This window comes from Lepidochelys olivacea (assembly GCF_965140295.1).
Source record: "Lepidochelys olivacea isolate rLepOli2 genome assembly, chromosome: 7".
NCBI lineage: Eukaryota > Metazoa > Chordata > Testudines > Cheloniidae > Lepidochelys > Lepidochelys olivacea.
Window position 1 is genome coordinate 53,301,469 of NC_140417.1, and position 27,172 is coordinate 53,328,640.

Here is a 27,172-nt window from a genome sequence, read left to right on the forward strand (position 1 = left end):
TGCGCTCAGGAGAGGAGGCGGGGCTGGAGTGGGGATTTGGAGAAGGGGACCAACAGGGGCAGGGAAGGGGTGGAGTTGGGGCGGGGTAGAGGGTGCAAACTTGCGCCAGGGGAAGCAGGCTCTGGCTGCTATTATAAATTTGCTGCCCTAGGCCTAGGCCTTGTCGGCCTAGGCGTTAATACGCCGCTGGCAGTGACACTATGTAATGTATCTCTAGATTACAACACTGTAACAAATCCATAGCTATCCAGGACTTCACTAATGTAATTTTGCTGTACCCTTGGCCACTTGGAATTTCTCCGCAAAAGTGAGGCTAGAAAGCACATTCTCTTCCTCCAAAAGCACAGATCCTTACCATTTGAGTTAAGGGAGATTCTCTAATAGCTGTTGGCAATATAGAACTTATGACACACCATTGAGCAGCTCTGAGTCTATCCTTTAGAGTTAAGGTGACCATAAGTCCCGTTTTGACCGAGACAGTTCCTTCTTTAAGCCGTGTCCCGGTTGTCCCGACTTTTTTGGCAAAACTGTGCATTTGTCCCGCTTGCTCTTGCCAACTGATCAACAAATGCACAGTTTTGCCAAAAAGGTGGGGTGCAACCCCTAGCAGGACATGGAGGAACATGTGTAGGGCAAGAGGTAATGCCAGCCCGGGGCAAGAGGGAGGGCTCAGGAGAAAAGCTTGGACTGGGCCAGCCACACATGGGTGAGCGGTAGGGGGTCTTGGGCCAGCCTCGTGTGCAGGGGGAGGCGACGGGGGCCTCAGGCTGGCCCCATGTGTGCGGGAGGCTAGAAGGACCTCGGGCCAGCCCTGTGTGGGCGGGTGGCAGAAGGTCTTGAACTGGTCCTACGTGTGGGTGGGGGAGATGGAGGCTTTGGGTTGGCCCCTGCGGTGTCCTGTTTTCCTTTTGGGAAAATATGGTCACCCTACTTAGAGTATGGTACACATAAACTCCCAGCCAGTTCATTACAATATTTAAACAAACCCCAGAAATTCTCATTGCTACTGGCCACAGAATCCACATGTCACATAACGTAAGGGGGCTATTTTAGCACTATAGTATTACCAACCTGGCCCATAGAAAACTCACAAGAAACCCATGATACCACAAGATTCCAGAGAAAAGGGGTCAGATGGATTTGTATACACTTAAGAAAAACCATCTCCACTATTCTATGCTTCTCTGAAAAGCAAATCATTTAAATTAGAGGCCTACATTTGAAAGTGTTATCCTAAGTGATGAACAGAAGCTAGTAACAGAAAAGCAGAAGTCTAGAGCTTGTTTAATGCTTGGACCTGAAGGAAGGGGTGAGAGTCAATGACATGTCTTGTTCCCTAGCAAAGGAAAAGTCTGTTAATTATTGCCATTTAGCTTCAGTCAAGCAGAGTCCCTGCCACTCCCACCCACCTCAGCCTTGTGTTGCACACACACCGGACCTTTAGCAAAGTCAGCTTTATCAAGCAAGCTAGCATGGCATGACTATGACCTGATTTTAAAACAAAAAATAATAGAACCACTCCCTGAAAACAGAACAACAGCTACTCCCCCCACCCCCCCCAAATGGAGGGAGGGTCCTCAATTAATCCATTTTCAATGGAACAGAGCCTGCAAACAGAACAACGTGACTACAGTGTAGAGACGCAGTCTGATCACAACCTCGTTATCCCTAGCCTGATTCTTGCTTGCATATTTATACCTGTCTCTGGAAATTTCCACTACATGCATCCGACGAAGTGGCTATTCACCCACGAAAGCTTATGCTCCAATACGTCTGTCTATAAGGTGTCACAGGACTCTTTGCTGCTTTTACAGATCCAGACTAACACGGCTACCCCTCGGAGTCTGATCACAGACTCTCACTGGTAGAATGCAACGGATGCTTGGTTTGTTTTTACAACCCAATGATATAAAAAGACTTTTTCCATCACCCTCTGTTCAGCAACATAAGCAATATTTGCTTATCGACCTCCTGAACCTAGTACTGACTTTTCCTTTGATAAAATAAACACTTAAAAGGTGACCTTTAAATGTAAGGTTTTTAAACAGAAAAACAGGTGTGTGCGGTTCTCTCTCCTGCTTGTTCTTTATCTTTTTAATATCACTGATATCCACTCTGGGCTTCCTTTGCTTGGAGGTCTCGGTTGTAGATTGTGGTTGGTCAGCCCTTTGGAGTGGGTTGTTGAATTTTAAACAAAAAATAGCTTTTCTCCCAACTGCTGATTGAGGTGTTTGAGTTAAAGAGCTGCTTGGTTCTATTGGTGGGGGAGGATGTTTGGGTTTTTGCAGGAGGTTGGTTATTTGTATGAGGGGGAGGGTTGTTCGGTTTGGTTTTGCTTTTTAAAGTCCTTTAAACAATCTGAAAAACTTCATCACTTCCTCTGTTAATTAATCAGCTTTCACTTGCATTATAGCCCTGAGAGATTTCTACCAGATCCACAGTCATCCATAGGGGAAAAAAACAGAGTAGAGAAGACACACATTTCTAATGTGGAAAAACAAAAGTCAGGGAAAAGCTTGGGGTGAGGGAAACATTCAAGCCTTTCTTACACAGTAATAAAAACTCATGCACAGAAAAAGAGCACAGCCTGTCATTTTTCAAAGCCCCCTCTCCAAAGAGCAATAAACCAGTCACCCATTTCGTTCATTTGGAGGGGGAGAGAAGGAATACACATTCTGAACGTTTATGATGGTGACAGCTTGGAACCCCTAGTGGGAAGTTAATTGCTCTGCATTTAGCTCATAAATGCTATTCTTAGACTCAGAAATTAAGTTTTGGAATCAAAATTAAATTATGGAAAGTGATTATCATGAGATTTGCATAATAAGTGACAGGTTTTAATCAATAGAAATGTAATGTTCAAACCTAGACCTGCTTTCTGGTATGCAGAAAGGAAAGAGGCAGTGACAGTTACTATTTGGGAGTCAGATGGAAGTAAATTAGTGTGCTGAAACCACTGCTCATCAAGCTGAACAATATTTTCTGTTTCCTTGTGCTCCCACACTGGCTGTTCCTACCTATTGTCTCATTTTATACTTAGATTGTCAGCTCGTTGGGGCAGGGACCATCTCTGTGTTCTGGGTTTGTACAGTACTCAGCACCATGGGGTCCTGAGCCATGACTGAGTTCCAAGATGCTACATTAAACACAAATAATAATAAATGCTAATCAATACTGAGTCCAATTATGCAATTACTGTGGAACAGGCTCAGGCATCTAATTCCCTCCCTAAGGTGTGAGTACAAGGGGGCACCCTGGACAGCAGAGAGAAATGATAGGGCTGAGGGATACGCCTGTCTATCTCCATCACTGCAAATATTCTCCTGTTGCCACAGTTAAAGGAGCAAGTGGGGCTCCTCCTAGTGAGTGGAGGAAATGGAGAAAAACTGAGGGGAGATGACAACTATTATGTGAGGGTCTGGTGCGAGGGGACTGTGGGGAGCACTGCAATTTGAGTTGATTTTCAGGAATTGACAGGTCCGTTTATTTTAGTGCATGTTCTTTTTAAATGACAAGGGTGCCCAGAGCAGTGATGGGTGAGTTTTTATTACACTCCAAATCAAAAAGTGCGACTGGACCTAGACCGGGGTTTAGGATTGGAACACCCAAACAATCTGTTTGGATCCAAGTCTGGGTTCAGTCCCCATCTCTGTTCAGCAGCATTGCCCACTGAACACAACTCAGCAATTCAGGATGCGAATGACTAGCATTACAACACACGGCCTGCATCTTACATAGTTCATAGGGAGCCACAAACCTCAACATGGGATTGCAGACTTTCATGGAAAGAGATGGTCCCCAACTGCTCAATGACCATAAAAGTGATTTTCTCAACATTGTATGGAGGGAGTGGAAAAACAGATTCTGAGAAGTGAAGGACAATATATTCAACTTTTCCAAATCCTCAAACTAGCAGGTTCCCTAATCTCTGCCCACCCCCTCAGAATAGGGGCAGTGCAAAAGAAAATAGAGAAGGCTTCAGCATTTAGATGACAGAGTGATCTTAACTGCCATAATCTTCCAGTCAAGTTTTCCCCAGCAATGATTTTTCCACAACAGTGATATCTCATACATTCATGGCATTTTCCATCCATTGGGATCCCAAAGTACTTCACAAACCACATGCAGCATAGGAATCATGTTATCCATCTAGCCACCTCTGGGCTAGATTGCGAGAGCTGTTTAACAGTGTGCCACAATGTCATTAGGGGATTACACTACACCCAGTCAACACTGAAAGGGGAACGCCAGAGCCCCAAGATGGCACTGAAACAAGACACCTCCTCTTGTGCAAAATACAATGGCCTTTTTAATAGGCTCATATGATCAGGACCTTATCACCTTGAGAGCACAGAGGCCTCTAGCACCACGCAGTGACCTTGCTGCAGTACTGATTCAGAGGGAAGAGTGGCCCCTACTGAGCCACAAACACCACTTCCTCCAGCATCTGTGTTTCTTGCAAACTGGAATATAAGAAACATACATATCAACTGAGCAGATCACTTCCCCCGGGCAAAAAGTCTTTTGCACCATTCATTTAAGGATCTCACCGTACAAAATTAGACCTCATATCCTCCATGGCAGTTAGGCAAGCATCCCCCCACTTTGCAGCCAGGGAAACTAAAGGGCAAAGAAGATTGTGTGATTTCATAGAATATCAGGGTTGGAAGGGACCTCAGGAGGTCATCTAGTCCAACCCCCTGCTCAAAGCAGGGCCCATCCCCAACTAAATCATCCCAGCCAGGGCTTTGTCCAGCCTGACCTTAAAAACCTCAAAGGAAGGAGATTCCACCATCTCCCGAGGTAACGCATTCCAGTGCTTCACCACCCTCCTAGTGAAAAAGTTTTTCCTAATATCCAACCTAAACCTCCATGTAGTGAGGCGGTGTGGTGTCCCACCACCCTGCAAGGGAATAACCTCCCCAGACACCCAAGTGGGCGGAGCCGGTGGATCCTGCACCTGCCCCCCAGAGGTCAAGGCGCCGGACAGGAAGTAGAAAAGCCCAACCCTGGAGCTCACTTGGGGGAACAGCAGCCGTAGAGGCCAGATGCCTGGGGCCTGGCTCCAGCTTGGGAGACCCCGGCAAGCCACGGCTGACCCGAGGACTGGCCATTGCCTGATGCTGACCGATGCCAAGAGGAGCGGCTGAGCCTACCCCTCGCCAGCTACCCAGAGGAGCGGCCGAGCCTACCCCTTGCCAGCTACCCAGAGGAGCCCATGGTGCTGGAACTCTCCGAGGACACCGTCCTGACCCAGGTACCCTATGAGGGGGACTCCAGAAGTAGCCCGGGGGCAGCTGACCCCAGTCTGGCTGCAGCACTGCCAGAGTTAATGTCAGTGTGTTGCGGCCAGGATCCCCACTGACACAGCAGTGGGTCTTCGACCCCTGCTAGGGCCCCGGGCTGGGATGCAGTGGAGTGGGTGGGTCTGCGTCCCCCCTGCCACCCACCTTGCGGGTGGCAGTCTCCCCCTCCCCCTGGTTGCTAAAGCTAGGAGCCTGGGCTTATATTGAACTCTTTTGCTCAGCCCCTGCCTGAGGGCCTGAGCCCATGACTGTTTGTTTGCTGCCCCGCCCTGACCCAGGGCCTGGGCTTATATTGAACTGCTTGCGGGACCCAGCCTGAAGGTCTGGGCCATAGCCTGGGTATTCCCTAACCCAGCAGAGAGTGTACTGAGGCGGTGTGATGCCCCAGCACCCCGCCGAGGGATGAGCCCCGGCTGAGTTCCCTTACACTCCCCCAATGCAACTTGAGACCATTACTCCTTGTTCTGTCATCTGCTACCACTGAGAATAGTCTAGATCCATCCTCTTTGGAACCCCCTTTCGGGTAGTTGAAAGCAGCTATCAAATCCCCCCTCATTCTTCTCTTCTGCAGACTAAACAATCCCAGTTCCTTCAGCCTCTCCTCATAAGTCATGTGTTCCAGTCCCTTAATCATTTTTGTTGCCCTCCGCTGGACTCTTTCCAATTTTTCCACATCCTTCTTGTAGTGTAGGGCCCAAAACTGGACACAGTACTCCAAATGAGGCCTCATCAATGTCGAATAGAGGGGAACGATCACGTCCCTTGATCTGCTGGCAATGCTCCTACTTATACAAAACAAAATGCCATTGGCCTTCCTGGCAACAACTGCACACTGTTGACTCATATCCAGCTTCTTGTCCACCATAACCCATAGGTCCTTTTCTGCAGAACTGCTGCCTAGCCATTCGGTCCCTAGTCTGTAGCAGTGCATGGGATTCTTCCGTCCTAAGTGCAGGATTCTGCACTTGTCCTTGTTGAACCTCATCAGATTTCTTTTGGCCCAATCCTCTAATTTGTCTAGGGCCCTCTGTATCTTATCCCTACCCTCCAGCTTATCTACTACTCCTCCCAGTTTAGTACCATCTGCAAACTTGCTCAGGATGCAGTCCATGCCATCCTCCAGATCATTTATGAAGACATTGAACAAAACCGGCCCGAGGACTGACCCTTGGGGCACTCCACTTGATACCGGCTGCCAACTAGACATGGAGCCATTAATCACTACCCATTGAGCCTGACGATCTAGCCAGCTTTCTATCCACATTATAGTCCATTCATCCAGCCCATACTTCTTTAACTTGCTGGCAAGAATACTGTGGGAGACCATATCAAAAGCTTTGCTAAAGTCAAGGAACAACATGTCCACTGCTTTCCCCTCATCCACAGAGCCAGTTATCTCGTCATAGAAGGCGATTAGATTAGTCAGGCATGACTTGCCCTTGGTGAATCCGTGCTGACTGTTCCCGATCACTTTCCTCTCCTCTAAGTGCTTCAGAATTGAATCCTTGAGGATCTGCTCCATGATTTTTCCAGAGACTGAGGTGAGGCTGACTGGCCTGTAGTTCCCTGGATCCTCCTTCTTCCCTTTTTTAAAGATGGGCACTACATTATCCTTTTTCCAGTCGTCCGGGACTTCCCCCGATCGCCATGAGTTTTCAAAGATAATGGCCAATGGCATCCGCCAATTCCTTTAGCACTCTCGGATGCAGCGCATTCGGCCCCATGGACTTGTGCTCATCTAGCTTTTCTAAATAGTCCCGAACCACTTCTTTCTCCATAGAGGGCTGGTCATGTCCTCCCCATGCTGTGCTGCCCAGTGCAGTAGTCTGGGTGCTGACCTTGTTCATGAAGACAGAGGCAAAAAAAGCATTGAGTACATTAGCTTTTTCCACATCCTCTGTCACTAGGTTGCCTCCCTCATTCAGTAAGGGGCCCACACTTTCCTTGACTTTCTTCTTGTTCCTAACATACCTGAAGAAACCCTTCTTGTTACTCTTAACATCTCTTGCTAGCTGCAACTCCAGCTGTGATTTGGCCTTCCTGATTTCGCTCCTGCATGCCTGAGCAATATCTTTATACTCTTCCTTGGTCATTTGTCCAATCTTCCACTTCTTGTAAGCTTCTTTTTTGTGTTTAAGATCAGCAAGGATTTCACTGTTAAGCCAAGCTAGTCGCAGCCATATTTACTGTTCTTTCTACACATCGGGATGGTTTGTTTCTGTAACTTCAATAAGGATTCTTTAAAATACAGCCAGCTCTCCTGGACTTCTTTCCCCCTCATGTTTTTTTCTTTCCCCAGGGGATCCTATGCATCAGTTCCCTGAGGGAGTCTAAGTCTGCTTTTCTGAAATCCAGGATCCATATTCTGCTGCTCGAGCTCAAGCATTAAGTCAGAAGCAGAGCTAGGAATGGGAATGTCCTATCTTATGAATACCACACTGAGAGGAAGGGTAGGTGATTCACAGAGCCTTGCCCCAAAACACTTGCAAACCGGAATACAGACTTAAGGCCAGGGGCCCCAGAACAGGTGGGGCGGGGTCCTTAAGGGCAAGCGACAAGGGAGAGGGGGCAGAGAGGAGCGAGGGGGGCAGGGCCTCGGTGGGGGCAGAGTGGGGGTGAGGCACAGTTTGGGCACCGGTGGGCCCCCCCTGCACAGAGCTTCCACCACAAGGCAACAAGTGGAGGCTGGAATAACCAACAGGGTACCCACCAGGTTTTAGACCTAAATAAGTCCAGTTCAGTCTTCTACCCTTCTTAGAGCATATCTACACTATAAAATTAAAGTTGACTTAAGTTAGGCCAACCTACAGCCACCGCAGCTCTTCATGTCCACACTATGCTCCTTCTGTCGGCAGTGTGCATCCTCACTAGGAGTGCTTGCACCAACGTAAGTGGGTCATTGTGTGGCACTGTCAGCCCTGGGGCTGTGGGGCTCCAGCTATCGACCCTGGGGTTCCAGCTGTCAAAGGCAGCAACAGGCAATGTACTGTTTCTATATGGACACTGCATTGCCCTTACTATATTGACCTAAGCGCTATGCCTCTCATGGAGCCAGAGTTATTAGGTCGGCATAGTGAGCGAGTTAAATCAGTAGGAGGAACACTGCAGCGTAGACACTTACACAGTTAGGTCAACATAAGCTGGCTTGTGAAGTGGCAGTAGCCTATCCAGACTCCTAACAACTAAAGGTTCATTTAAAAAAACCCTAACAGTTACTTACACCACACCACAGAAGCGGATGGACTGTGTCAGGAGGTGTCTCTCCACTCCTACTAGAAGTGAGAAAGCCCAACCTGATGGCAACAAACAGTGAAATAAGAGTTCTGGGATCTTTTAAATTAAAAACCCCCAACCAAGGAGGAACAGATGTACAGAACATGCAAACCCAGGAGAAGGAAGATTTATCAGCAGGGATTCTACAGACTGCAGCTACAATCAGAAAAAAATATTCCCCCCATTCTCATGCACTGAGCAGAACCATTTTATACGGGGTATTTGAATGCAATACCTACCTGACCCATCACCCACAGCTGAACAACAGGATTCCCCTATTTCTAAAGGGCTGCTGAAATAGGACCTGTGCTAAGTTTTGGGCCTGATGCAAGATTTCTCTTAGAGTTCCTTTTGTTTGCAAGCTAGCAAGAAGGCACAGACTAATCAATTCACTTAAGATCACTGCTGTAGCTGCATGACATCCACACTGTATTTCTCTACTAATTAGAAATAAAACACAATCAAAAGAATTTAAATTGAATGTAAAAAGTTTCTGAAATAGCCTGACTTCAAAAGGCAAAGATTTACAGGTATTTTAGAGAGAGGCTCAAGCCATTAAGTACAGATCCAAAGTTCTCCAATGTCTGGGGAATTTACCATCAGTTGTAATAAAACATATATCTCACTGATATGGCAGAACTGAAAATGGCCAGGCAGGTGGCAAATTGTGCTTCCTATTCCTGACTGCCTAAGAATTGCGTGCATCCCTATTATTTTTATTAGCACACCTCTCTCACCCCATGTTTGTCTCATCCACCTGTTAGGTCTTGTCTCTTATGATAATCAGTTTGGAGCAGGGACTGTTATTTACTATACCTGCTTGTACAGCACCTTGCACAATGTGGCCTCAGCTTGGCTGGCCTCTAGATGCTACCAGAATCTAACTATTAAAAAATTCACAACAACTCTTTTCAAAGGTGACAATTACCCCAAAAAGCAGAACTTGAGCAACTTGAACTTGAACAGTAGGGGAAGTCAGGACAAGAGATTCTAAGCCAGGATACAGTGCAAAGCATGTGCTTTAGATGTGTGTTCTCTTTTCAAGTATTAGATGAGTGTAAATTGGTTTCTAGTTTGCTGAGGGTTATTTTCCCTCTGTTCTTGGAAGCTTCAAAAAGAAAGAGAAAAGGGGGAAATATCAATAGATGTGAGATAAACCACTACTAAAAAGGTGTAAAATATTTAGCAGATTCTTTTAATAATTAACCAGCCCAGGAGTTTGGGGCTCTCTGTATTGATGGCACAGCACAGGCCTGGTCAAAGAAAAAACAAAACTATCTGATCGCCTGTTAAAATGTGTTATCATGGGGACGCTTCCAGGGCTCCGCAGAGGCTGTCACGCATAACCATTTCCCTGAAGATGTTTCTTTGGGGTTTGAGTATATGTTGCATCCTTTCCTTTGTGATGATGTATTGCACCCAATAGGTTTCTGAATGTTTTTTCTTGAAACACACATTACATGAGAACAGGTTATAAGACTTCACTGGTAACTAATATTATACACTGCCCACATCGCTATGTCCATGCATGAATATAATCTATGATCTCTCTCAGAGTAGAGGAGAGACAGGCCTCAGTTTTAATGAGCAGAAAGATTCTTTGTTAAGGTTCCTGGACACAGACAGACCCCATGGCTCTTCCCGGATCTCTTTCTCCTAAACTGACTAACACGGTCTGTACTGCTTACTATCACCATACAAGGTCTTCCTAAATCCTGGCCTGGCCTCAGCAATCAAGAGATAGACAGCTAACTATGGTCCAATATCCAACCTCCTGATTGAAGAGGTTCCCTGGGGAAATTTGTGAGCAGAGGGTAAAAGAACAAACTGACTTGAAACAGAAAAGCGGGTACAACTCCTGGAGCAGGAGGCAGTGCTGAAAAATCTTGGACTGCACATGGGTAGTCTCAGAGAAATTAAGGCTGAAGTCTGCAGCTGACCCTAAATGACAGCAGATTAGAAACCCCCCTCACACACACAAATTTTGCCTCTCTTCTGGAGATGGGGTTAGAAGCAGGGAGCTTTTCTGGGCTGGCATTATCTTAAATTCTTTATACAGTGGTTTATTTAAACATAGTTCAGCTCTTTGGCCACTGGAAAATTGTCTATCAAATTTCTCCCATTATTTGCTATTTGAACTGTGTGACAGGTCAATTGAGTCACATGCTATGGTTTCTGCGCCCTGACTGGCTGATTCCCAAACACAAGATGGCAGCCTTCAGGATAGAAAAAGGGGTAACAGTGAGGTGGAAAAATTTGCAGATGACACAAAACTACTCAAGGTAGTTAAGTCCAAAGCAGACTGTGAAGAGTTACAAAGGGATCTCACAAAAGGCAACAAAATGGCAGATGAAATTCAATGTTGTTAAATGCAAAGTAATGCACATTGAAAAACATAACTGCAACTATACATATCAAATGATGGTCTAAATTAGCTGTTACCACTCAAGAAAGAGATCTTGGAGTCATTGTGGATAGGTCTCTGAAAACATCCACTCAATGTGCAGCAGCAGTCAAAAAAGTAAAGAGAATGTTGGGAATCATTAAGAAAGGAATAGATAATAAGACAGAAAATATCATATTGCCTGTGTATAAATCTATGGTACACTCACATCTGGAATACTGCATGCAGATGTGGTCGCCCCATCTCAAAAAAGATACAGCATACTGGAATTGGAAAAGGTTCAGAAAAGGGCAACAAAAATGATTAGGGGTATGGAATGGCTTCCATATTAGGAGAGATTAATAAGACTAGGACTTTTCAGCTTGGAAAAGAGACAACTAAGGGGGGGATATGATAGAAGTCTATAAAATCATGACTGGTGTGGAGAAAGTAAATAAGGAAGTGTTATTTAGTTCTTCTCATAGCACAAGAACTAGGGGTCACAAAATGAAATTAATAGGCAGCAGGTTTAAAACAAACAAAAGGAAGTATTTCTTCACACAATGCACAGTCAACCTGTGGAACTCTTTGCTAGAGGATGTTGTGAAGGCCAAGACTATAACAGGGTTCAAAAAAGAAGTAGATAAATTCATGGAGGATAGGTCCAGCAATGGCTATTAGTCAGGATGGGCAGGGATGGTGTCCCTAGCCTCTGTTTGCCAGAAGCTAGGAATGGGCAACAGGGGATGGATCACTTGATAATTACGCACTCTGTTGATTCCCTCTGGGGCACCTGGGATTGGCCCCTGTCAGAAGACAGGATACTGGGCTGGATGGACCTTTGGTCTGACCCAATATGGCCAATCTTATGTTCTTATGGATGCCAAGTTCTTCTGAAGCAAATCCGTTTCACACAAGTATTCAGTTTTTACTCCCTAGAACGTTCATGTTGCTGTCATATAAACAGTGGCAAAACTGAGCCAATGAAGGGGAGTTAAATAAAAATAGCAAAGACATCTTATTTGAACAAACACTTGCAAATATTTTTCCCATGTTTGCACAGCCCCAGTCAAAGCACACTACAGAAGGGAATGGGAGCAATTAGTTGTGATCTTTATGAGTTAAACAGATCACCCTGCTTACAATCCCCTTGTTTAAATACCATTAATGACAGACAAAAGTCTGCATATTCACCTCGACTGAGACAGCTTCAAGGATGCTCCAGTGATCCATAGTGAACATGGCACATTTAGACTCACAGAGTTGACAGACTCACAGACTTTAAGGTCAGAAGGGACCAACGTGATCATCCAGTCTGACCTCCTGCACATTGCAGGCCACAGAGCCACACCAACTCCTGAAATAGACCCTAACCTCTGGTTGAGTTACTGGAATCCTTAACTCATGGGTTAAAGACTTCAAGTTACAGAGAATCCACCATTTACACTAGTTTAAACCTGCAAGTGACCCGTGCCCCATGCTGCAGAAGAAGGCAATAAACCTTCAGGGTCTCTTGCCAATCTGACCTGGGGGAAAATTCCTTCCCGACCCAAATATGGTGATCAGTTAGACCCTGAGCATGTAGGGAAGATGCAGCAGGAAGATACCTGGGAAAGAATTCTCTGTAGTAACTCAGAGCCCTCCCCACCTAGTGTCCCATCTCCATGGATCCCTTAGATCATCTCACCTAAAATCTTGCATCAAACAGGAACAACCCTATTGCTATTCCTTCCCAACAGTTATATAACCGTCTCTTGGACCATGATAGCAACTGCACCTTGGGCTTGTGCTTGTGCTGGGGTAGAACACAGAATAACTCAAGCTTCAGTTAGAATTCCAGATGTGCAGAACCTAAACCTGGCCTCTTCCTCCCGTCTGCTCCCAGGGCCCCGAATGGAGGCTTTTCATCATGTTACTAATGTGCCTCACCCCTCCTTGACTTGGAAAGACCAACTCTAAGAGTGGATTTAGGCTTCAGGACTGCCCTCTCTTGGCTGATCTGCTGAGACTGCCAGCTAGGGTGCCAGATAGTGCCCCTTATGGTGGCTTGTGATGGACATGGAGTGGGAAACCAATAGGGATAACTGAACAACAGCAGTTTCTGGTCCTTCAATCCAGGTGGCACCCAATCTTCAAGGAGGTTACATCTCTTTGGGATTTGCCATGATGATGATGAGCTTTTAGTCCTTACTGACCAGGGTCAAATTTAAACTGTTTGCAAAGGTAAAAGGTTCTGTGTCCCATTACCAATCCCCTCATCCAGAAACTGCCATCATGAAAAAACATCATTCGAACTTCATTTATTTTATTTTAAGAAAAAAAATCACCCTAACTTTGCTAGAGCTGGTAAAATCTATCTGATTTATTCAAGGCCAGAAGGGTCCATCTGTCCTTTATATACATATATTGGCAGTGTTTATACATATATATACATATGTCTTTATATACATATATTGGCATCTTGTTCCTAGAAAGACCAATATGGCTATGAATCACATTAATGGGTCAACTGCATTACTGCTATTTTGTTTCCTGTGTACCTAAGATGACAGGGCCATTGAAGATTCCCATCCATAGTGTTACTGGATGAATTCTCTGGAGGTTCTTGGGATAACAGGAAGTGGAAATTATTTCAGTGGTATTCCTAACAATAAATCAATACTTTGTATTTTACACTAGGGCCTCTTTGCTACAAAGCTTGTAATGTTTGTAAAGAGGTTAATAAACTTTAGACCTCAATACATCCTTAAAAGGATATATAAGGATTGTTTCATCCACCACTATAATGCAGCCACCTTTGTGGCAGAGTGTTGGAACAATACACAAAACACTGCATAACATTTAGGACAGGAAGTAAACAAGAAAACTGCTAACAATTTAAACTGCATGGATGTGGAATTAAACCTGCAGAAGTAATTAATCTAATTATGGTTACCCAGTAAGTTATATAGGTTTTCCCTTGAGGCATATTGTTATTCAGTTGTGTTGCTCAAAGTGTGAAGCTGACATCTCTTACTGAGTAGACTCCAATGTCTTCCAGGGATGATCAAGCCAGTCTGGAGAAAAATGAAGTGAGGAGAAAAACAAAAGCAAAAGACTCAGCAAAACCAGAGTCTGGTGCAAATCTACTGACCATTCAAACCTTTCACCTCATTAGTAATCACTTTGCCTTTCCATGCCATGGTATACATGTCTGGTATACACTGAAATGTTATATTGGCATGTAGCTATGTCAGTCAGGGGTGTGAGATTCTGAGTACTCTCCATTTTTGAAAATCTGATTCCTTGCTTAGGCTCTTAATAAGGATTTAGGAGCCTAAACTTTAGGTTCCAATTCTAAAACTCTTGGCCAGAAAGTTTAAGCTCTAACCTCCTGGCCTCCCCAATAAAGATGACGAACCCATTGGAATAAAACAACCTACTCACAACTATGAGCCTCAAGGACTTGTGTTAATATTCATTTGTAAAGAATAGGTTTTTTAAACTTGCTGCTTCTGCAGCCCAGGGAGGTTGTGAAATCTCCATCATTGGAGATTTTTAAGAACAGGTCAGACAAACATCTGCCAGGGGTGGTCTAGATAATACTAGTTGAAGAAAATTGTTGATGCCCGTGACCCAATGGAGCTGGGGATGAGGGGTTTGGGGTGTGGGAGGGGCTCAGGGCTGTGGCAGAGGGTTGGAGTGCGGGGGTGAGGGCTGCAGGATGGGGCAGGGGATGAGAGGTTTGGGGTGCAGGAAGGGGCTTCAGGTTTGGGGGGGCTCAGGGCTGGGGCAGGGGGCACTCCCGGTCAGCGGCACAGTGGGGATGCTAAGGCAAGCTTCCTGCCTGTCCTGGCACCACGGACTGCGCTGCGCCTCGGAAGTGGCTCTCACCTGCAGACATCACCTGTAATACCAATCACATTGTGTAATGCAAGTGCTGACCTGGCCTTAACCCCTGTGGCATAAACAATATATAGGTCGTATAGGGACCAATCCTGCAATGTGTCTTCATGTGCATAGTGCCACTGAGGTCAATGGGCTTATGCACGTGAATGATGGTTTCAGGATCAGACCACGGGACTTGTGGACATTCCCCTGGCTTAATGTAAAGAAAAGTGCAGTGAGAGAATAGATTCCATCAATGTGGAGCAGCCAGAAAGGACATAGAGCCCTTAGCTTAAAAAAAAAAAAAAAATCAATAAGGCTAATTTGGCATTCCCATTTACCCTGTCCTATAAGGCAAAAACAAAGAGGCATTCAATGAAGTTAAGAGCCAAACATTTAAAGCAGATCCAAAGCAACACTTTAGGGAGTTTAGGTGATAGATAATTAACCAGTGGAGCTCACTGCTGTAAGATATCAGCAAGGCAAATCATTTCCTATCCATTTCATAAACGAATAAGCAAAGCAGCTGCAGTGACATTAAGTAGGATAACTAAATTCAAGGACCAACAACTGTTGCCAAACCCCGTCTCTGAATGATGACTCTCCCCCCCAAATACGCTCACATAGAGCACTCTTTTCAAAATAAAAAATGTAATTTAAGTGAAGAACAGTAATTTAAACCTTTCCTCTGATGCTGCCTTCTCTAAAGCTGACAGCATGGTAATTCAGCATTTTCAGTATGCTTCAACGTTTCACTGACATCTCCCCAACCCTCAAACTCTTTCCCTCAACAGCAAATGGAGAACATGCAAGAAGAAACCTGCTTATCACATCATCTCCCCTTGTCATAGTCCCGTAATTTTGTACTCTCCACATCACCTGTGCAATTATTACTGAGGGAAGAGGCACCTGAAAATACTATTAGTTTTGAACGTACAGTAAGTCTTACTTTTCTGATTTCTAGCTTAGCCCTCCATGCATACAGAACATATTAGATCCCTTTTTTTTCTCTGGACAGAATGTGCATGTGTTGTGGAATAAGTCTACTGTGTTCTAAAGGTGGCACAATAATTGTGTTTTTGACTGTTGAAACATCACAGTGTATTTGCATGTTTCTCTATAGATTTACTGTACTGAGGTTGGCTTTATAGAGTAGGACTATCTTTAAAGCAGTCTGCATATTTTAAGATAATAAATAAATCTAAACAACCAAAGAAAGAGTATGAGTGAAGCACCAGTGCAACAGAATCACTAAAGTATCAACGCTAGTATAAGAGAAGCAACCTGGTTAGAGCACTGGTCTAGGGACTCAGGAGATATGGGAGCTATTCCCAACTCTGCTACTGAGCTATTACTTGACCTTGGGCAAGCCACTTAACCTCTCTGGGCCTCTGTTTCTCCTCTCACCCTTTGTCTGTCTTGTCTCTTTGACAGTAAGCTCTGTGGGGTAGAGAGTGTCTCTCACTATGTGTCTGTACAGCACCTAGCACCAGGGGTCCTGATCTCAAATAATATAGATTCTTAAAGCACTACTGTACAAATTATAGCTCAGGGAGAGCAGTGCCAACACAAGGAGAACAGAAAGACTGACTGCAGGAGCACAGCAGCAGCTAGAAGTCAGTAAACCATTACCGCTCTCCCCTTAGATAGGTACACAGCACAGCCTTGCTTGGGCAAATCCCATTCATGAAGTTCCAGGTTCCACTCTAAGTGGAGCTTTTGCTTTGGGAACTAAAATTGATACAGGCAGTTTGGAGGCCCCGTAGCAGCCTTGGGCTTGGCAGGAGCACAGTACACTCACTGTTCAAAAATCAAACACGCGTACAAGCTGGAGAACAGGCAGTTTTGCTGAAATGAGATCTGCGCAGCAGGGCAGGAATGGCTTTCCCATTACCCTAATAGGCTAATAAACAAACAAGTGATATTCTTGCTCGTGGCAAAAGAATGGTGATTTCTCACCATCCCCAAGACACCTTAAAACAGGAGCAGAAAAACCCGGGATACAGGATCTGGCCTGTAAATAAAAGAGTGGGCTATGATACAGCCCTTTCCATGCTGGGACATAATTAAACTGCTGTGAATTCACAAGCACCAAGACATCTACCCCATCCGTCAGGCAACAGGGATATCTGAAGCTGTTGCTGGTTTTTTTCACTCCTGAATTTTTTATGGACAGGTCTCTCTACGGGAATGCACGGACCATAATCCTTGGGAACAATGGAGTGATCTAGATTAACCAATAGCCCCCCCCCACAGAGACATTTCCTCCTCCCAGACTTATATTTTATTCAAACTACGGCAAGTGTCGGTTCCCCGAAGTACCGTGTTCTCGGTGGCCGGCACGCACGGCAGCATTTAGGCACGACTGACTTGATAATTGCATTATCTGCAGCCACTGATGAATGAACAACTGTAATGCATACATCCTGCTTTTAGCTCTCCCAGGGCTGGGAGATGAAGCCTTTCCACAGCAGATGTAGTTTACTCAGTCCAAACACACGCAGACCACGTATGTGTGTATTTCCCCTTGTGTTAACCGCGATGTTATATTTGTGCCCACACCAAAAGCAAAATGCCATTTCTGTTTAAAGCCATGATTACAAAGTCTTTCCTAAACCCAGGTCTCTACAGCTGCAATCTCCTTCACCCGCAGATAAAAGGCTCCATAATAAATCTTTGATCTGTATAAAAAATCGTGGTGCAACACAACAATGTCTAGACTACAGAGACGAGACTAATATCCCTACAGCATGATGGCCTTTTACAGAACACCTAGTCCTCCTGGCTACCATGGCCTCAGTAATAAAATGGACCCCACAGGCTTCCTTAATGCGGGGTAACGGGGAGGAGATTACTAGCTACCACACCTGGAAAAGCTCTGGCTTGACGAAAAAAGTTAAATGCATAGATGATCTTACCTTGCAAGTCAATCGACAGCTTCCTTGCTCCGAGAACACTACATGCTGCAGATTTGCAGCTCTGTTTTTCTGTGGCATAAAGTCCTGACTTCACAGACTCACGAGCAGCTGGCCAATGGGCTGTGTTTCCTCCTACCTCATTAGAATGGCTCTGGAATCATCCACTCCGGCAGAGCTCAGTTGGCGAGCTTCACAACTGATTCCTTCTCACCAACGCCACGGCAAAATGGAAGGGGTCTGTGCTTTCCACAGGAAAAAACAAGGAGTGCGATCAGACTTACACTTCATCCATCAGGCAGCCTCCGCGCTGGGCTAGCCAGATGGCGAAGCCTCGGGTTGTGGATATCCCCTTTCTGCACTTGTTGCAGGCTTCAGTCACTCCTAATCCCAGGCATGGTGAAATTGCTAGGAGGAAGGGTGGGAAGCCATAGTAAGGTCTTGAAGGGGCAGACAGAATTAAAAGTATGTTGTAATAGCAAATTATAATTTCATGTGTCCATCGCTGTCTAATCTAGGGCTAATGCAAACCACAGAAAAATACGGAGACAAGATGAGGGAAATTCACTCCTTGGTTAGTAATTAATTGAATGTCTGGAGCCTGGGAACAGATAATTGAAGTGGAGGGGAGAAGGTCCCTACTAATAAACCTCTACCTAATTCCCTCTACACTTCACAAGCTATTATTTATTATGTGTATTGCAGTGGTGCTGAAGAGCCCCAGCCATGGGCCAGGACCGTGCTGTGCTTGGCGCAGGACAAACAGAACAAAGACAGTCCCTACCCCAAAGAGCCCACCTGCAGAAAATACACATTTAAATCAACCCACTCAGGGTCTGATCTGCTGCCTGCATGGAGGAAGAAATCCTAGTGAACCCAACAGGGATTTTCACTTACCTCAGAATAGCAGGATCTTTCATGATCTTTTCTCTTGAGCATCAGTATTGGTCCAAGTCGATGTCTTTCTTCTCCCCCTTCAGAGGTTTTAAAAATTAACTATATTTGAAGTCACAGAAAAGTAATTTCATTTTCTTAGCCTCATCCCTGTCCTCCTAATCAGAAATACCCCCAAATTAATTCAAAGGGGACTCCAAGGGAAGTCACTGGATGAAAATATGGCAACTTGTCTGAGAAAAGAGTGACTAGCTCCCGCTACCAAAGAGAGAACACATTGTGCCTGAGATTATCAATGGAGCATAAGGGTGGTAGGCACTAAACTCTCAGAGGCAGATTTGAAAATCTCAGCCTTTAATTTCAGAGAAGGACAAAAACCCAAATTCTCAAAACTATTTAGGCAGCTAACTCCCATTGACTGCAATAGAAGCAGGAGCAGGGGAAGAGTCCTAAAAGTGGGGGTGCCACAGGCACTGGAACTATGGCCCTGCCCCCATTGTAGCACCCCTTCTCCCCGAGCCCCTGCTCTCGCACCGCACCTGCCCCAAGCCTCTGCTCCACACCACCTTTTCCCCCCCAAGACCTCACCCCCGATTGCTCCTCTCCACCCCCTCCCCCCTGTCCTGGCACCACTGAGTAAAAGTTTGATGCTTAAGACCTGAGCCTAGAACCCTCCAAGGACAAAAGACAGGCTATCTGATATCCAAGTGTTTCACAGGTGGGAGACATAAGTTAGCACCAAGGACAACAGGCAGCCCTCTACTCTTCAAAAGGGGCACATGGAATCCTTAAGAGCTAGACATTCTAGTGCTCTGAGCATGGGACTGCGGAGCCACGAATTCCTGAGCTCAAAATCCACCTGCGACACAGCTTCCTTGGGGGACCTTGGGTGAGTGACCTTGCCTCACCAGCTCCTTCCTTTCCCACCTGATGGGTAGAAGGGGGATAAAAACTTGTAGCATCTTTGTAAGACTTCCAAGAAAATTTAGCAGCTCAGGCACAAAACCTTCTCCTCCCCATGATGGCTAGTATAAGCATGGGTTGGGTTGGGGAGAGAATTATGATACTTTACTCAGCAGTCTCCCCAGAAAGAACCTTTACCCTGAAAAACAGCAATCTGCAAGAGTGTCTTGTAGGGAGGTTGCAAGGATGAGCTAATATTTGTCAACACTTTGAAGTTAGAAAATGTTATATAATTGAGTGCAAAGCATAAATCCACTAAAAGCAGACAGAGCCTTCCTTGACTCTTATATTTTCACCCGAAAGGTCAGCATGCAGTAGAGGGCTAGGTAATCACTTTAGCCCTGATTCCTCCCAGCCCAGGACACAGAGCAAGAGACCTGTCTGCCTGTCCCCATCCCAAACTGGGGCTTCTGGGAGCCAGTTCAGTGCAGAGTCTGGCTGTCCTAATTTGTGCCTGGCTATCCATGCCCCTAGGCACCTTGCAATAGCCAGGAAATAGCCATGGCACAGGGCTGACCTGGTTATACCTCCACCCCTCCTGGAACAGCCCCTGCATTAAGGGTTCTCATGTTGGGGAGAGAGCCAGCAGAGCTGTCTGTGAGCTTAGCCAGGCAGGCCTTCAGGGAGGTTCTGCAAATGGTTTGCAGCCCTTGCATCAATGTAACGGACTTAATGGGAAGCAAGGATTGGGCCCTTTCTCTGACTCGGAATGGTGAATTGCAGAGTCACTTCTGGTGTAATTCAAGTTTAGTTTTGAAACTTGAGGTCAGAGTCATTGAATCATCTGTGCCCAAAAGAGCAGGCATTGCAAGCCAAAATGAGGGAAACTGTGATAAAACTAAAATACTTAAAGACCAGAAACAGCACAGCAGCCAACATGCCAAGTTTTCATTAATGTTGGTGCCTAAATGGGAGCTAAATTCTTTTGAAAATCAGGCCAATAATGTTTTAGTTGATACCAATAACAGTGGCTCATCTGATCAGGAATAAGCCAATATTTCCTATGTAAGTGGATAGGACTATGGATCTTAATGCTGGCTGGCGGTGATTCTCCTTTCCCCATTTTCTAAGGTTTTGTGAATAGGAGTTTGTACTTTTTACAGCAAACACCTGTCCCCTGAAATGTCTTGTCTTCCTGCTCCACTCCCAAGCTGGCTTTCCTGCTGGGGCTGCATTAACAAAGGCAAGTAATTGAATGTTACATTGCTAATTGCTGTTTTTCTAACATTTGAGGTGGCATTTAGCACATCATGCCATGCCACATCTTCACAGCGTTCTTCCCCCAACAGCAGTAAATTAGCACCTTTGGGAAAGTCAGACACACAGAAAAGAGTGAATACAGACGTGTGTAACAAGAGCACTTGCTAGGCTGAGTACTTCTTAGAGGAGAGGCCAGGTATGTCTTTGTTAGCATCAAAGGTAGATCTGCAGCATCAGAGTCAGGGACAGAACACAGCTCTCCCCATTCCAGGCTCCCTTGCTCCACAAGACAGCTGGGCCTTTCATTCAGTATAACAGTGTTTGAACTGGATGCAGATGACGTCATCCTGTCCTGTGAAGGCCCCCAGACAGAACCACTGTGTCACGTACAAAGGTAAATCATAAAGGGCAATGCAACAGACACAAGTCTACTGACACTTTACATTAGTACTGTGAGCACGTGAGTTGTTTGTTTAGCCAGAGTCAAAAGAAAAACAGAAGCATATGAAACATTCCTCTAATCCAAGGAGCATTGAAAGCAGGGATCATGATGACCCCAGCTATTGTGTCAGTGGATACTGCTAGGGGTCCTTAATCCCCCAGATTATTGGCATGATGGATTTGTTCTGCAGTCAGATCTGTTCCAATCTCCGTTCTGTCACATGATGCTTGGGTAAGTGGGGGCAGAAGTAAGACATGCTGGTTTCTGCTCTCAGGTGAGGCATTTGGAAAACTCAATGGGCCCAATTCCTCACTGCCCAATCTCTTGTCTCATCATTTACACCTCTCTTTCCATGCAAAGGACAGTGAGCATAAATCGCCCTGGTACAGACTTCTCCATTTACTTATGTCCCACTAGGTGCAGGGGTAACTTTTGACACAAGGCACAAAGCTGTGGAGAATGAGGGCCCAGGTGGAAGGTCCCATTTTTTTTCTTGTTTTCATATAATAGCAATGTAGGGCAGGGAGGGAACTCCAGAAGTCATCTGCTGAGACAGGGTTAAGTACACCTAGACTACCCAGGCAGGTCTTTGTACAACCTAGTCTTTAAAAGCCTCCAGTGATGGGGATTCCACAACCCCTCTTGGTAACCAGTGCTGATCTACCCTGACAGTTAGAAAGTTTTTCCTAATATCTAACCTAACTCTCCCTTGCTGCAGATTAAGCCCATTACTTCTTGTCCTACTCTCTATGGACATGGAGAACAACTAATCACCACCCTCTTTCTAACAACCTTTTATATATTTGACGACTGCTACCATGTCCCCCCTCAGCCTTCTCTTCTCTAGACTAAACATGCCCAGTTGTTTCAACCTTCCCTCAGATGTCAGGTTTTCTAAACCTTTGATCATATTTGTTGCTCTCCTCTGGACTCTCTCTATTTTGTTCACATCCTTCCCAAGGTGTAGTGACCCAAACCAGGCACAGGACTCCAGCTGAAACCTCACTAGTGCTGAGCACAGCAGGACAACAGCCTTCCATGTCTTACATACGACACTCCTGTTAACACACCCCAGAATGAATTTGCCTTTTTTGTGGCAGCATTGCACCGTTGACTCCCACTCAGTTGTGTATCAACCAAAACAAGTCTCTGAAACCAACCCACATTTGCTAAATGGTTTTGGCCAACCCAAATCTCCGTTTTTAGTCAGAAAAAAGTTTCAGCTGAAAAACTTCCCCCAACTCCAGTCAGGAGACCTGGGTTCTATTGATGACTGTGCCACTGACTCAATGTGTGCCTTGGGTAAGTCACTTCACCTCTCTGTGCTTGGGGCTTTGTCTGTTTTACCAGATGCATCAGTTTTATAGATGTGTTTGTCAATCCATTTAGTTAAACCAGTGTAAGCCCATGAAAGGATACTCTTAAATAGGTTTAAACTGAGCTACAGACTCATGATAAACTAATTTAACTTAGTTTTATTTAAACAAATTCAATTTACAATGACACATAACATTGTGTCTGAGACTTTATTGAAATAGCTAGCAGATGAAGTGGTGCCAAAATATGGTAAGGGAGCAATTTCCAAGGCAAAAGCCTCTAAAGTTTTCCCCAAGGTTGTGAAGATTTCTGCTTGCTTTATGCAAAGTTCTTCATAAATATAAGTCTTAAAATGTCAGACTTCTTTGGTAAGTGATGGAGAGCCACCAATTTCTAGTGCATCTGAAAGAGAGTTCCCCTGTACCATGGGATTAGATGATTATGTGGTGTCAGGGTGTGTGGGTGGGAAGGGAAGATTGAAAGAGTTGCTAACATGTCTCACTGCAGCACAGCTGCTGCAGAGAAGGGAATTTTGTTTTCTATCAGCAAGAAAATGAGGTCTTCCTTTCCTTGGTGAAAGAGAGCTAAAGCACAGTTAATTGTTGCAATAACCTTTAGTAGATCTCAGTTACAATGCCCCTGAAAGTGGTAATTTACAGACCAGAGAGGTATTGTTTCTTCTATCAGATTAACACACCTTTACATCCAAAACAGGGCTTAGCTCTCCCTCTTTACTTCCATGGTAAACTCAGTGGCAGGGTGGCAAGACAAAATATTCGAAACATGAAGGCCACTTCCTATTCTCTGTTTCTCTGATGTGAATCAAAAGTAATTCAAGGAAGTTACTTAGGATTTACAACATAATAGAGAGCAAAACCTGGTCTCTAGTAATGTCTTTTTACCAGGTCTTCAAATACAATGCTGCCCATTCACATATTGTTTTCCTTTCCTAAGTGTTGAGTAGTGCTACTCAAAAAGAAACAATTATTTTTCATGGGAAATTTGCTTTTTTGACATTCCCCACAAACATTTTTCAGGTGTTTTTTTTTTTACAAGAACCCAAAACAGATTTTTTTTCAGTTTTCAAACACCATTTTTGCTTGTTGAAAAAGATTTGATTCCTGGTAAACATTTCTAGCTTTTGATAACTAAAACTGAGCTGAAAACAAAAACAACAACAAATCAGTTTGTTTTTTTTAAATGAACAATCAGAAAATTTCAACAAAATGAATGGTTTCAGAGTGGTAGCCATGTTAGTCTGTATCAGCAAAAAGAATGAGGAGTACTTGTGGCACCTTAGAGACTAACAAATTTATTTGGGCATAAGCTTTCGTGGGCTAAAACCCACTTCATCAGATGCATGCAGTAGAAAATACAGTAGGAAGATATATATACTGTGACAAAGTTCTTCCTTTACCTTGGTGGGTCTTGTGCTTATTGGCGGATTTGCTCGCCTTGGAGCTTCACAGCAGCCCTCAGTTTGTAGCCATCTGGCCCTACCCTGTCACAATACACAAAGAACATGAAAAAATGAACATGAAAAAAAACATACCAACTCTAATGAGACTAATCAATTAAGGTGGGCTATTATCAGCAGGAGAAAAAAAACTTTTGTAGTGATAATCAAGGTGGCCCATTCAAACAGTTGACAAGAATGTATGAGTAACAGTAGGGGGAAAATTAGTATGGACTTCTACATAGAGTACTTCTGCCAATGTGCACAGGCTGAAATTGAGGAAAAGCAGCATCACTTGCCCCATAACCTCAGCTGTGCAGAACACAATGCCATCCACAGCCTCAGGAATAACTCTGACATCATAATCAAAAAGGCTGACAAAGGAGGTGCTGTAGTCATCATGAATAGGTTGGAATATGAATGAGAGGCTGCTAGGCAGCTCTCTAACATCACATTCTACAGGCCATTATCCTCTGATCCCACTGAGGTTTACTAAAAGAAACTACACCATCTGCTCAAGAAACTCCCTGAAAAAGCACAGGAACAAATCTGCACAGACACACCCCTAGAACCCCGACTAGAGGTATTCTATCTGCTACCCAAGATCCATAAACCTGGAAATCCTGGGCACCCCATCATCTCAGGCATTGGCACCCTGACAGCAGGATTGTCTGGCTATGTAGACTCTCTCCTCAGGCTCTACGCTACCAGCACTCCCAGCTATCTTTGAGACACCACTGGCTTCCTGAGGAAACTACAGTCCATTGGTGATCTTCCAGAAAACACCATCCTAGCCACTATGGATGTAGAAGCCCTCTACACCAACATTCCACACAAAGATGGACTACAAGCCGTTAGGAACAGTATCCCCGATGATGTCATGGCAAACCTGGTGGCTGACCTTTGTGACTTTGTCCTCACCCACAACTATTTGGGGACAATGTATACCTTCAAGTCAGCAGGATTGCTATGGGTACCCGCATGGCCCCACAGTATGCCAACATTTTTATGGCTGACTTAGAACAACGCTTCCTCAGCTCTCGTCCCCTAATGCCCCTACTCTACTTGTGCTACATTGATGACATCTTCATCATCTGGACCCATGGAAAAGAAGCCCTTGAGGAATTCCACCAGGATTTCAACAATTTCCATCCCACCATCAACCTCAGCCTGGACCAGTCCACACAAGAGATCCACTTCCTGGACACTACAGTTCTAATAAGAGATGGTGACATAAAAACCACCCTATTCTGGAAACCTACTGACCGCTATACTTACCTACATGCCTCCAGCTTTCATCCAGACCATATCACATGATCTGTTGTCTACTGCGAAGCTCTAAGATGCAACCGCATTTGCTCCAATCTCTCAGACAGAGACAAACACCTACAAGAGTTCTATCAAGCTTTCTTAAAACTACAATACCCACCTGCTGAAGTGAAAAAATAGATTGACAGAGCCAGAAGAATACCCAGAAGTCATTTACTTCAGGACAGCCCCAACAAAGAAAGTAATAGAACGCCACTAGCCATCACCTTCAGCCCCCAACTAAAACCTCTCCAACGCATCATCAAGGATCTACAACCTATCCTGAAGGACAATCCCTCACTCTCACAGATCTTGGGAGACAGGCCAGACCTTGCTTACAGACAGCCCCCCAACCTGAAGCAAATACTCACCAGCAACCACACACCACACAACAGAACCAATAACCCAGAAACCTATCCTTGCAACAAAGCCCATTGCCAACTGTGTCCACATATCTATTCAAGGGACACCATCATAGAACCTAATCACATCAGCTACACCATCAGACGCTCATTCACCTGCACATCTACCAATGTGATATATGCCATCATGTGCTAGCAATGCCCCTCTGCCCTGTACATTGTCCGGTTTGGCCAGTCTCTACGTAAAAGAATAAATGGACACAAATCAGACATCAAGAATTATAACATTCAAAAACCAGTCAGAGAACACTTCAACCTCCCTGGTCACTCAATTACAGACCTAAAAGTCACAATTCTTCGACAGAAAAACTTCAAAAACAGACTCCAATGAGTAACTGCGGAACTGGAATTAATTTGCAAACTGGACATCATTAAATTAGGCTTGAATAAAGACTGGGAGTGGATTGGTCATTACACAAAGTAAAAACTATTTCCCCATGCTAATTTTTCCCCTACTGTTACTCACACCTCCTTGTCAACTGTTTGAAATGGACCACCTTGATTATCACTACAAAAGGTTTTTTTCTCCTGCTGATAATAGCCCATCTTAATTGATTAGTCTCGTTAGAGTTGGTATGCAACACCCATTTTTTCATATTCTCTGTGTATATATATCTTCCTACTGTATTTTCCACTGCATGCATCTGATGAAGTGGGTTTTAGCCCATAAAAGCTTATGCCCAAATAAATGTGTTAGTCTCTAAGGTGCCACAAGTACTCCTTTTCTTTTAACAAAATGAATATTTTCCACAAAAATTGTTTTCTTTTGGTCAAGAGGTTATTTCATCAAGAACAATTCTTGATGAAAAAACTTCAAACATCTATAGTGTGGAGATCTAAAATTTAAATTTCACATGGAAAATTGTATTGTTTGGAAGCCATTGCTGCTCAATTTAAAATTAAATCATATAAGATTTGTCCCATCTTTGACTGGCCGAGAAGCGGCTTTTTCCTCGCAAGCCATGTTTTTTTCTCATCAAGGTTAGGCTACTGCAACTTCATTCTGCTGGGAATCACAAATTGAATAAGAGTCAACAATGTGATGCAACTGCAGAAAAGGCTAATATCACTCTGGGGTGAATTAACAGGAGTGTCATTTGCAAGACGTGGGAAGTAATTGTCCTGCTCTACTTGGCACTAGTGAGGCCTCATTAGGAGTATGGTGTCCAGTGCTGGGCACCACACTTTAAGAAAGATGTGAACAAATTGGAAAGTGTTGAGAGGAGAGCAATAACAATGATAAAAGGTTTTGAATACCTGACCTATAAGAAAAGATTGAAATACGTAGGCATGTTTAGTCTAGAGAAGAAAAGGCTAAAGGGGGACCAGAAGGGCTGTTATTAAGAAGATGTTGATTAACTGTTCTTCATGTCCACTGAAGGCAGCACAAGAAATAATCAGCTTAATCTGTAGCAAGGGAGATTTA

At 44.6% G+C, this 27,172-nt stretch overlaps 1 protein-coding gene across 3 annotated transcripts in view; it reads right to left on the reverse strand.

Moving 5' to 3' along the window:
- SORBS1 (sorbin and SH3 domain containing 1) overlaps positions 1-17,859 on the reverse strand; it is a 262,246-nt gene extending 244,387 nt beyond the window's left edge. Inside the window, exon 1 of one of the 3 annotated variants that reach the window (XM_084635573.1) lies at positions 17,748-17,859. The gene's annotated coding sequence lies outside the window, so the exon portion shown is untranslated. The remainder of the gene's footprint in view (positions 1-17,747) is intronic. The other 2 variants (XM_084635571.1, XM_084635575.1) reach the window with 2 other exon arrangements.
- Between the last annotated feature and the right edge of the window lie 9,313 nt (positions 17,860-27,172).